The sequence below is a fragment of the Falco naumanni genome, chromosome 10 (assembly GCF_017639655.2).
Source record: "Falco naumanni isolate bFalNau1 chromosome 10, bFalNau1.pat, whole genome shotgun sequence".
NCBI classification, from domain to species: domain Eukaryota; kingdom Metazoa; phylum Chordata; class Aves; order Falconiformes; family Falconidae; genus Falco; species Falco naumanni.
Genome location: NC_054063.1, coordinates 4,686,954 through 4,699,454, shown reverse-complemented (window position 1 = coordinate 4,699,454; position 12,501 = coordinate 4,686,954). Strand labels below are relative to the sequence as shown.

General features: G+C 39.7%; 1 protein-coding gene across 1 annotated transcript in view; it reads left to right on the top strand.

Annotated features, from left to right (window-relative positions):
* TESMIN (testis expressed metallothionein like protein) overlaps window positions 1–12,501 on the top strand; it is a 79,502-nt gene that overhangs the window by 33,316 nt on the left and 33,685 nt on the right. The window contains exons 19-20 of the mRNA XM_040608852.1: window positions 5,651–5,768; window positions 10,159–10,228. The gene's annotated coding sequence lies outside the window, so the exon portion shown is untranslated. The remainder of the gene's footprint in view (window positions 1–5,650; window positions 5,769–10,158; window positions 10,229–12,501) is intronic.

The window sequence follows — 12,501 nt, the reverse complement described above, 5'->3', positions numbered from 1 at the left end:
CACAGCCAGAAAAGGTCAGACCAAAACACAAAAGCTAAAGCCTGGCATCTTTGCCTTATAGTTTCCTGGCACTGACTGCAATCATGCAGCTTCCAGATTCATAAATGAGACCTGCAGGTTCACCTGTTAAAATGAGCGAGGACCTCTTGATCTCTACTTCTTCTTTGGACTCTGTGCTGAGACTGCCTTTTCTGAGACCTGTACCTATAACAGTAGTGACTATGATTCTTCACATTCAGTGAGTAGTCCTAACTTTCTTTGCAGACATCAAATAGCCCACTGCAATCAGTGGGGTACTAGAGAAAGGGTTGTTAAGAAAGATCTCTAAGTCAAACAGTAGTTTGTGCTTCTGGCTAGTGGGTAGATTTAGGTCTAGGTTTGCACTTAAGAGATCAACAATCCATAGCTTGAATGAAATTTCAGGTGGCATGTTTTCTGCTTATTTTCACTAGTTATTTAAGTTAATGGTACAGTGGCCCATGTTATTTCTCTGTCTTTGTTTTCAAAGCTCATAATTTCTTTTTAAGTACAATTACCTACCATACTGAAAGTGATGTTCACGCTGTGTGATTACAAGTGTCAAGTTACTGTTATTCATAACTAATTTTTTTGAGAAAGCATTTAAAGGCACTTTTAGAGACCAAACTCTTTCATCCCTCCTTTTTCCTAGATAATGTGTCAAACCCACTTTCTGCAGATAGGAAAGTAATGCTAGATTCAGCTGGGACAGAGCTGTAGTGTGTCTGTCTGCAGCAGTATCACATCTATCCTGTCTCCTTATTTCATCATGCGTCAGTCTTGCTCCGGAACTCCTAACACCCCAGAGCAATACAGGCCAGGTCTGTCCATACTGGGATATCCTCTCTTGCAGACATCCCTGGTTTTCATATCTTCAAAAACACCTTGTTTTATATAGCTCTGTATGCTTTGAGCATTGATATAATAATTCCCTTTTGAAACCTATCCGCAACCGCAAATCTTCTTGCAGATCAGTGGTTACCAGAGAGCAGTGTGTGCAGACTGGGTCCCTGAAACAAGCCTTTTACTGCAAACACTCAGCTGTGAACCTTGGTCAGTATCTGTGGTGTTAGTCCACGAAAGCAAGTCTGGCAATCCTTAGTATGGAGAACAGTAAGTCACAGAATCCAGAGAACAAGTGCCAAGGGTCTGACTGTCATAAAAATGTTGCCTAAATGCAGAGGTGCTCTGTCTGATCCCAATTACCAGCCCCACATTCAGCTGCCAATAGACTGCCCTGTTCAGATGCAGCCTGGGGTTGTTGGCTGCACTCACGACGTTTTCAGAGAGAGGGGAACCCCAGAGCAGTTCAGGTGAGCTAGCACAGTAGCTTATAGGATGCTGTTTGGCTCTGAATAAGATTTGGTTGCAAGTAGCTAAGTAATGAGAAACACAGGGGTAGAAAGCAGATGCATGTTTTCCCTTTCCTTCCCAGACCATGCTCACTTACCACTGTTCTCTGCCATGTACTACACTTTTTTTTTTGTTTTGTTTTAATGAAATACAAATGCATTTTCAGTATTGGAATGTCTCTGTTGAAATCTTGTTTCAGCACAGTCCTGGAAATTGTACATTCCTGAGCAGTTATTTCTTCCCTTGTAGCATCTGTGACAGTGACCCCCGAAGTTCCACATATAAGATTTTACGTTGACCTTGCAAAGGAGCCCACCTCTAAAAGGGCAGTTGCCTCCAAAGTGATATTGGCATTTACAGCTCCAAGCTGTTGCAACTATCTCGACATTAATAATGATCACAGTCACTTAGTGTGACACTTGTCAGATCCAGAAAAGGAATAATTTTTATTTTCTCTGTGTGATTCCTTTTTCTGTATTTAAGCTGGTGCTCTGACTAGCAAGATAGTGTAGCTCCCTCAGATAACTAAGATAAAGGAAATATTCTTATGCAGTCATTTGATGACAGATTTACAGGAAAACTTCTTTGCAATGTGAAATTTGCACTAATGGAAAGATATACTTTGGAAGCTGTCCTATTACTTCTTGACAAGATTGATTTCCAAGGAGAGGACTGTGCTGTAATCTTCCCTATTCATAGTGTAAAACTCATGAGTATTTTTTCCCCGTTACCTCTCACTAAAATGTTGGTAAAGCATCCAGACAACCACTCCACAAGACTCTTGTGTGTTTTATTACCTGGCTTTACTCCAATGATGTTCTTGATTTTTGTCATGCTAATACAGGGACATTTTTTAAATAACATTTTACTGTATGTATCATTTAGCCACTGCATTTCTCTCTTTTAGCCAGCACACAGTGTTTTATTAGTTGTTTTCGCTTCCTCATTTCCGAAGGCTCTACTTTTTGTTGTAATTGTGAGTCTAGGTAAATCAGACATTTGTATGGATTTAAATTTGTTAAATGTACTCGTGCTTTTTCTTTCATATAGAGCACTGTTACCACCTTGTGGCCATTTAGGCTGTCTATCATTATGCTCGCAAGAATAGGACTTGCGTATACAGCAGTCTTCTAAATGGGCAGCCTTCTCTGCTTTATGGTGTCCTTTGCTTTCACCTGGATGCACAAGAATTAAAGAACTGAAGCATTAAGAACAAACAACCCTAATATGTTCTGCATATTATTTTAAAATCAAAACCATTTCTTTAACAGAAAAAATAGCTATAAACCTTGATCGTGCAAATACTTGAATCTTTTCTTCTGGAAACCCTTACCATGTTTCCCTCAAAGCTTAGCAAGTTGTGGGTAGTTTACCTTCAGGAAAAGAATCCAAAAGGGTTGTAAGAGAGGGTGTAGTGTCTCTGTCTTGAAACATACTGGTTTAATAACAGCAAAAGGATAAATTATTCCCATGTCCATGGTCAATAGAGTAAGTGCTTGGCAGAAAAGGCAGAAAGAAATTTTCAATTCTCTATCAGGAAATGCTTTCTAACAGTAGAGGACAGTGAAGTGCTCACTGACTAGTTGGTTGGAGGGATCATGGAGACCTGGAGGTCTTAAACTCAAGCAGTCTTCAGGTATGGTTTGTGAGCAGCTGGCCTGGCTGTGAACTAGAGAATGATTTAGATGACCTCTTGCATTTTTTTCCTGTCCAACAACTCTATGAACTGAAGAATTATTGGACTTGCAAGTGGGAAAAGAAGTCCCTCTGTCAGGAATTTCTGGTATTTCCTGGGTAGATTGGGTGGCTTGATTATTTATGTTAGGAAAGGATACAATGACATGTAAGAACTGGCTTCTGAATAAAAATGTCTTTTCTAGAATTTATCCTTAGATTTCTTTTTTCTTTTATAAATTAATAAAGCTGCAACTACCAAAGCTACAAGAAAGAGTTATCAGAGCCGATCTTCTTGCTTGTTAGAGCCATAGAAACCATCTCTTGACACATGTTTAGTAGCTGCACTCACTATGTATCTCTCCAACACCAGCATCAATCTTCAAGATTTCTCCTTTGCTCACTTAAAAAAAATTGTCAGCCCTGAGGTTAGCACAAGATTAAGTCCCTGCTGATATACACTTACTCACAAATCTTGCCATTTAAAAACTATATGTAACTTTGTCATTGAAAAAAACATCCAGAAACTATATGCATGACCACCTACTGCTGTTGATTCCCCAAAATCAACCAGTTCCCAAAAGTGGCCTGCCTCTGTTGAGGAACCCTCAAAGAAACAAATAATCCAAATAGCAACATGAAATCATCCTATTTAACAGTTGTTTGAACATCTGCTCTTACATTACCACTTCAGGGTGGTGTTTCAACTACTAGAAGTCCATGTTGTTTCCCAGAATCCAACAAATGATTTCAGTTTGTACCGTGCCAGGCAGTGGCATTCTAGCTCAGCAATAGTTAAGCTACCAAGCAAGTGGGCAGAAGGCTGGTTTGGCTGAGCAGGGATCTTCTTCTAGAACTGAGGTAGAAAAGGAAAGTGTATGGACATTGGAAGCAAGGACGAGTGACATGGGAGGACTACAGAGATGGTGTTTTGCAGTTCAGGCTAGCCAGCACTGAAGGACAGCAAAAAGGGCTTCTCACAAACAGGGACAAAGACAAAGCAGGGACGTTCAATGCCGCCTTCACCTCTGTCTTTAACACCGATAAATGGCCCTGGGACCCCCAGAGCCCTGCACTGGAAGACTCTGACTGGGGGGATGATAAACTCCCAGCTGACTCTGAACTGGTTTGAGGCTTGCTGCTGCTGCTGCTGGAGGTACACTATGCTGCTACGGGGCCCGGTGGGATTCACCCCAGGATACTAAAAGAGATGGCAGATGTTATCATGGAACACCTCTCCGTTACTTCTCAGAGGTCTTGGGAATGTGGGGAGGTCCCGGTCAACTGGAAGCTGGCAAATGTTATCCCAGTTTTCAAGAAGGGCAAGAAGGGAGACCCTGGTAACTACAGGCCTGTCAGTCTCACGTCAGTGCCTGACAAAATCATGGAGAAGGTTATTCTGGGAGTTATTGAAAAACAATTGAGAGGCAATTCAGTCACTGGTCACAGCCAGCACCGGTTCATGAGGGGAAAATCCTGTTTAAACTACCTTGATTTCCTTTTATGACAAGGTCACCCACCTGGCTGATGAAGAGAAGCCAGTAGATGTGGGGTTTGGGGGTTTAGCAAAGCTTCCAAGGGTCTTCACAGCATCCTTCTGGACAAACTGCCCAGCACACGGCTGGACAAGTCCATAACGTGCTGGGGGAGCAAGCGGCTGACGGGTCAGGTTCAAAGGGTCATTAACAGATGGGGTTACACCGGCCTGGCAGCCAGTCACCAGCGAGGCTCCCAGGGTCCATTTTGGAGCCAGCGCCCTTGAATGTTTTTGTGGAGGACCTGGACGCAGGAGTCAAACGTACTTGAAGTAACTTTGCTGATGATCCTAAATGAGGAGGAGCTGTGGACTCCCTCAAGGGTAGAGAGGCCTACAGAGAGACCCGGATAGACAGAGAGCTGGGCAGGCACCAGCCGTACAGAACGTAACAGGAGCAAGTGCCAGGTTCTGCAGCTGGGATGGGGAACCCTGGCTGTCCATGCAACCCAGGGGACGAGAGGCTGGAGGGCAGCCCCAGCGAGGGCACGACTTGTAAGGAGCAGCTGAGGGCATTTGGTTCGTTCAGCTTGGAGAGGGGAAGGCTGAGGGGTGGCCTCATCTCATTGCGGTCTACAACTTGTTCAGGCGGGCGCAGGGGGGTGAGAGGTGCTGGTCTCCCCTCTCTGGTGACCCGTGATGGGAATGGAGGGAATGGAATGAAGCTGTGCCAGGGGAGGTTCAGACTGGACATTAGGAAAAGTTCTTCACTGAAAGTGTGGCTGGCCACCGGAACAGGCTCTCCAGGGAGGTGGTCAGGGCACCGAGCCCGTCTGAGTTCCAGGAGTGTCTGTTTGATGCTCCTAGTCATACGGTTTAGTTTTAGTTAGTCCTGTGAGGAGCAGGGAGTTGGACTTGGTGATCCTTATGGATCCCTTCCAACTCAAAATATTCTCTGAGGCTATAATTCCAATTCTACCAAGGTCTTTTACAATTAAGATTTCCTAATTTAACAAGTCAACAAAAATCATGCAGCCTTCGAAACTTTTAAAGCTTTGTACCTGCAATGCTGTTAAGATGTGTGAGCAACTTGTGGCTGAGTTAGAACCCTAACTGCTGTTATTGCTTCAGGGCTGGTGCAACCGAACAGAAAATGATCCTGGAAAACATACAGGACGTGGCCCCTCTGGTTGTGATTTTGCCTGGAAGTTTCACTAGGGAGCTCAGAAGGGAAGTGCCATGATAACAGGTAAAGATGAAGGGTTTGCATATACAGGGCTGTGCATTCAGGGCTTTCTGGCTTTTGTCATAACATGAATGTATATTCAGTGTTCATGTTTTTATTTATCTGTTCCTTCTTGTAAAGAAAGGCCTTTCCTGCTGCAAGCCATAAAGTTTTATGTGTTTTTATTATTACTAATTCTCAACTGATTTGGAAGTTTTGCAGAAATTTTTCCGAGATTGCATAGCATAAGGGTACAGTTTTCAGAAAGAGGTACAAGTCCCATTTTCTAGCACAATTTTAAGCATTATGGTGCCAAAGTCTTATAATCTTTCAGAGGAAATTTAGGTGATGTCTGCATCATAAAATCCAGCCAGCCAAGCCTCTGTCAGGTTTCAGCTGCAGGGACCCAGACACTGTCATAGCTTGCACACGCTTGACAGGCGGTATTTGCTGGTGCAGGGTGTTCTGTGTCGTCTAAGCAAAGGATATAACCCATGTTACACGTGGGTCCAGAGCCTGTACTTACAACATAGCTATGTATTTACCTTGACATTTTTCTAGCAGTTTTTTGACCTTGAGATGTTGGTGACATCATTTTATTTGCTGGCTTACATCACATTTGTGCTTAGGAATATGTAAACTAGTATTAACAAAGACCAGTTTTTGCTAGCACAAGTTAGTAGTGTTCTCCAGGCTTTCACCTATAAATGGCCAGTGCTTTGAATGTATTTTGGCATCCTAAGATTCAGATGAGTATCACATTGGTTTTGTAAGTGTACACAAGTTCTTGCTTTAATAATGGTTCAGATATTGCATAGAAATAATTAAAATTTCAAATCTTGTTGGTAGTTCAACATCTGACATCCTTGCATGCTCCCATAAATCCAGCAAAGTGTGTTTCTGCATCTCAAAATAAATTAATGCCTCCAAAAACCTGTCCTTAAATCACTTTTGAAAATAGGGGATTAGAATCTGTTATTGCTTTGATTCTTCTGAAAAATATATCTCAAGTCTGTTCACACATACGATTCCACTCTGAATTCACAAAAGGTAGTGTGGTAAAAAGGATATTTTTCCCCCCAAAAGGAAAGCATCCTTTCTGTCTGGCTGAGGCAAAAAATAATGCATATGCACAATACCTACTACAGATCATAGAAGGGAAAAAAATGTGTTACATCTGTTTCCCTTTACCCAGCCAAGAATATCTGGCTTGTCAACACTGTTACAAGTATGAATTATTGGTAATTACTGTGTTTTATGCTAATAGATAGCTAGAGTGGGGAGAGGAATACCAGAGTAATGATTAACACAACAAAACTATTATGTTTAATCAAACTGAGATTTGGAAATGGATGTTTCAGGACTGCGGTGAGAGGTAAAATAGTGTCTGTACTGTGCACTGAAAAAGGAATTCAACAAAAATGGACAAAAAGGCAGTGAAAAATGTAAATATTTTGGGGAAAAAAAGCAAAGCGACAGAAGGATTTAATGAACAGTGTACTTTGCAGCAGGTGGGAAGGAGGAGTATTTTTTATGGAATAAGGGTGACTGTAGCTTTTATTTCTGAAATTATATTTAGCATAAAAGCTGATATTATTAAAATGAGGGTTTTTTTATAATGTTGTCCCACTGGAGAAGGTCAGATCTTAACTGATACAAAGAAACTTACTTTCAAGGTCATCAGTACCACTATACTGTGTTTCATAGGTCAGGATTTGGCCCTCATGTTGTCTTTAAAGACCTGTATCTCGAAACAGTGACTAAATATGTAACCAGCATGAAAGCCAAGCAGGCGGAATTTGCAAAACTGTGATTTGAAAAGTGGTGCAAAAATGTAACAGCTGTAAAAACATGGTTATTTTTCCTGTCTGCTCCCACGTTCTCAAAGTCTTAGGGCCTGTGTTCATTCTGCTTGATTTGAAGCAGCAAACCAAAATACCCAATTTGAAAGGTTACTCCAGGTTCAGAGCTGGGGCTTGCTCTCTAGCTAGCAGAGAGCAGAAGATGATTCAGACCTTCACTTAGAGAGCTGCCCTCTTTAGTTCAAGTACCTAAAGCTTCTGTGAAGACTCCTAAAAGAAGTTACCCAACAGAAGTGTCCCCAAACTGTTTTGAAGAGATGCTTCAAATTCTCACTCCAGTCTTTGCAGACTACTTTGAGTAGAGTTTTAATAGCTGCAGAGAATAGTAGACGTGAAAACCCCCAGAAAGCTAATGATTCCTAAATCTATGATCTTTTAGATTAGGAGTTCTAGAAGGATAGGAAACCCTATGAAACTGCAGGAAGGGCTTGGGGAAGCGGGGTGTGATTTCCCCTACACTGACATCTGAATAAATAGTAAGCAAAGAATACTCATTCTACAAATACGACATAGGAACTTATGTTGATGGAAATAATCAGAGCCTCAGTTTAAAATCTGGTCAAGAAATACCACCTTTAATATTGATAAATATAAATAATAGCCATAACATTCATCAGATCAGATCAATTATTTTCTGATAGAGTGACATTTAATGCCATAAATGATTTCAAGGAAACATAAGACGTTATAAACATTCTGAAGGGGAAATTATGGAAGCAATCCATTCTGAATGACTTAAGTTATTTTTATATATATTTATATGAGTTGTTTATATATATATATATATATATGAGTTATTTAAGCATTTTAAAATCATAGTCAAAATTTATATTAGAAAATGTATCAAAGGAAAAAAAAATTGCAAACTGAACGGTAACATTTTATTCTGGTTTGAGAGAGATTGTATTCTGGTATTTTAGAATTTCCCCTTGGACAGCCCTTCCATATGAGACTCGTCTCCCCGCACACAGAAAGTTTGTATGATTTATATGTACTTAATTAGTGGAAAATCTGTGGAGATCAATTCAATTAGAAATACCACGGATAATGGAACATGTGGGAGTCGAATGTCAAGGGAATTTGATCAAGTATTTGGGAATAATGTAGTGCCTTAGAAGCAAGGAGATAATTCTCATCTACAGCTCAACTCTGGCTTTTTAAAGCTTGTTTCTGGGAGATGCTGTGTGGCACATGAATTTACAAATACCCTGTGCTATCAGGTATTAAAAATCTTAGCGACTGGCATTTGTATACCCCCAACTACCGAATGTAAGTACTAGAGTGATCTGTGAGTTGCAGTTTCCTATGGCTGGCCCATGTCATGCTCAGTCCTCACAAAATTAAGGATCAGAATCATTATTTGTGTTTATTTAAAAATAAATCATAGAACACAAAGTAGTAACAGAAGCACTGCAGTGTTAATGTACTTTGTTAATAGGTGAAAAATCATTTGTTCTGCTAATAAAACTCAGTTCTAAACTTTCTTTTAATCCTATATATGCCTTAGAGATCTTCTGAGGTAGTTTGTATCCTGGACCAATTACAAAGTATTTCTGGTATCCATTTCTAACTTGTTGCTTTTTCTTTAATCATGTATAAAATTTTCATCACTTTTTCTGTGAGTTATTCATGTGTCGCTTCATATACTATCTCATATCATGCCTCTTGAAAAGCTAAGAAATTGTCAGAATCTTTTGTAAACTAACTCACACCAAGCTCCTCTGTTACCTTAGGGAGCGCACCAGTTCAGCAAAAAGGGCTGTAGTGGTTTTAGCTATGATAACATTAAACTTGAAAGCAGAATTATATCAACCCCCCTCAAATGTCATCAGTATTCTGAGTTGTACCCAATTCTTTTATGTTAATTTTGGAGGTTGACCTTTACGTAAGTAGACAGGTGGGAAGCTACTTGTATCCTGTCAGCTGGCTAATGACTTCCTAATTTGAATAGACTGCTTTATGTCAGCCGTGCCACCAGAAACTCCCTCTTTTGTGCTGAATTGATCTGCATTTTAAAAAGTCTTAGTGAGATTACCTGACGGGTGAAGCACTGTATAAAATTATACCTTTTTGGTTGTGGGTAGTATTAATTGCTGCAAATTTTAGCCAAAAATGTGTAATTTCCAACTTTCTTTTGTAAACTGGCATCAGGTGCTGTGCAGGTGAGGAAGCCCTGTCTTAATTAATTGCTGAATTATGGATCAGGTTGTAAGGGTTGCTTTATAGCTCTGTGCACGCATGTCCGTAATCTGTTCTAAGAAACAATTTAATTGGACTTTATTGGGGTAGTGGTTTCATCTGGACCTTGAAGGACTTTTCTTCTGTGAATATAACTGTTCCCCTTTGGCACCTATAGCCTCCATAATGTCCTGTGCCTGTCAGTGCCACAATTTCATCATGAGATGTATGGGAAAGGACTTTTTCTGGGGGTGGGGTTTAAATATATTACTTGATCATTTTATTGGGTAATCATTAAATCCTGGGTTACAAGAAGTGAATTCACTAAGCACTTTTGCCATGACATTTAAGACTGTCATCTCTCTCCTTCCTAGCCTCTTTCCCTAGCTAAGTCACAATCTGCTTAGTCTCTCTGTGTATAGAAGTTGTTCCCTGTTGCTGAAGGTATTTGTCACTTTTCTCTATAACTTTTCTGGTTCTACAGTGCTTAGTTTTTACAATGAGCTGACCAGGACTGCAGCTGGTTCAAAGTTGGGTGTATGGTGGCATAATGATGTTTTCTGGTTTGGTTTTGGCTACTTTTATTATAATTCCTGACACTCCATTTGCCTTTCTAACTGCTGCTGAGGTTTAAAATGACGTTTTTTAGAGGACTGTGTGCAATGAGTCTAAGCTATTTTTCCATAGATAATTTAAGACCATCATTATGTGTACGCAAAATTAGAGTTGGTTTTTGCTGTGTATATTACTTTGCTTGCATCAGCATTTAATTTCATCTGCTATTTTATTGTCCAGTCATTCAGCATCATGCAAGCCTTCTCTCCATTGTCAGAATTAAACTTGTATGCTGGGTAATTTCATATCACTGGCAAACTTTGCAAAAAAGTTTTTTTAATAGACTTTGGATTTTGTCTTTAGTGCAGATATATATTTGATCTAATCTTACACAAAACTGGGATACAATGTATGCAAATTAACAAATAAACGAAACGATGAGGAGGAAATATGGATTTTTAAAAATTTTCTACTGAAACTTGTCACATCTTTTTATTGTCTCTTTGCCCCGTTGAAACTGATTGCTTTCACATTGTGGCTTAAAGGCCATCTTTTATCAGGTATTTGTCTGAGGGGCTGATTATGGAGCTGTCATTCCAAATATTTGCAGAATTTATGTCTGAGATGTCACACATGCTTTAAATAAAGTAAGAATGTTACTGAAATTGATCCAGGAGAATGCCCCTTTATTTTGTTTTGCCCCTTTGTTTTTGCAAAGGTAAGAGCTGTAGAGGGTGAAGAAACAGTCCAAAAATTTTACCTCTCTGTATTTTGAAATATTACCAGTACGTGTTTGAATGCAGTAATTATCAAGTGAAAGTATGTGGACTGCTTTTGGTAATTAGATTATAATGTGTTTTTGATAATATATGCATACAGAAGTGCAGCACAATAAAAACTTGTGGGCCTCCCTGCTTAGACAGAGATATAAATCTTCCAGGGAACTTGATCCTGTGAGGTTTTCAGTGTTTCAAATAATCTCAAATTTCAGAATTTCAAATAAACAGTCTAGCAAGGCCATTTCAACTTTAATGAGCTGACAATGTGCTAATTTGATCTAAGTAATAACTGTTTTCTAATTTTGAAGTCAATTTCTTATCCTATTTCAAAAGAAAAAAATCAACGCTAAGTTTACATTCTTTTTATTTGATCATAGATTCAGCTGTTTTGCCCTAGGCAGATGGCTTGTTACTGAGCTCTGCAGATGGGTAGTAGTTCTTAGAAGTCAAGGAACCAAAGTCCATGGAATTCAGTGAAAGAATGCCTCTTAATTTTAGAGCTCTGCTTCAAGTTTGTGATGGGAAATACAGGCATTACTAGTGAAAATGAGAGTTTGGAATTACTGAACTATACTAATGTACAGAAGTTAAATTTCAGTCTTTTTTTTTCTTTTTCTTTCACATTTTTGGAAGCCCATAAATTTACGAAATAATGTTGAACTAGCAGCATGTATATTAGCAGTGTATACTTTTTTATTACTCAAAAAAAAAAAGAGAAAAGAACAATAAAACGTTGTCTGAAGGGCTTGCTCAAAAGTTCATTGGCTCTGACAAAAAGTACATTTTGTATGCTTTGGAAAGTGAACATCAGACACTATTAGATCAGAGGCTGAGTTATTACCAGAGGAAGAGCACAGGCTGATTGACAAGGTGAGATAGCCCTGGGGGTTCAAACCAGACACTAGTGGCTTGGCACCTAGCATGTACACTGCTATGCTAAAAGTGAGAAACAGGCTGCGTAATAACCTGTCAATTTGTGTGCACTAGTGCACAGCATCATTTTGGAAGGATGGTAATTCATTGCACTATGCAGAGAGTGAAAGTTATCTGAATATGAGAAGCCTTTCCAAAAGGAAAGGCTCAAACCTTTCCTCACTCTATGATTTTCCTCTTAAACCTTTCCTCATTCTGGTCCCAGTGCATTAAAGCTTTTCCCTAGGGATTAAGCATATATCCAAGCATTTTGCCAGACTCTCATTAAAGCATCTCATAAAATACTTTTTAAATCTTGGAGCAGACAGGAGAGTTTCTTCATTAAAGAATACAGATCCAGTATTCTTGACAACATAGGAGTAGGAACTCTACACAGAGGATTTGTGTAAACCTACCGCTTGTACAGAACAGTTAAATGTGTAGCGCATGAAGGTATGCTTTGCTCAGTGG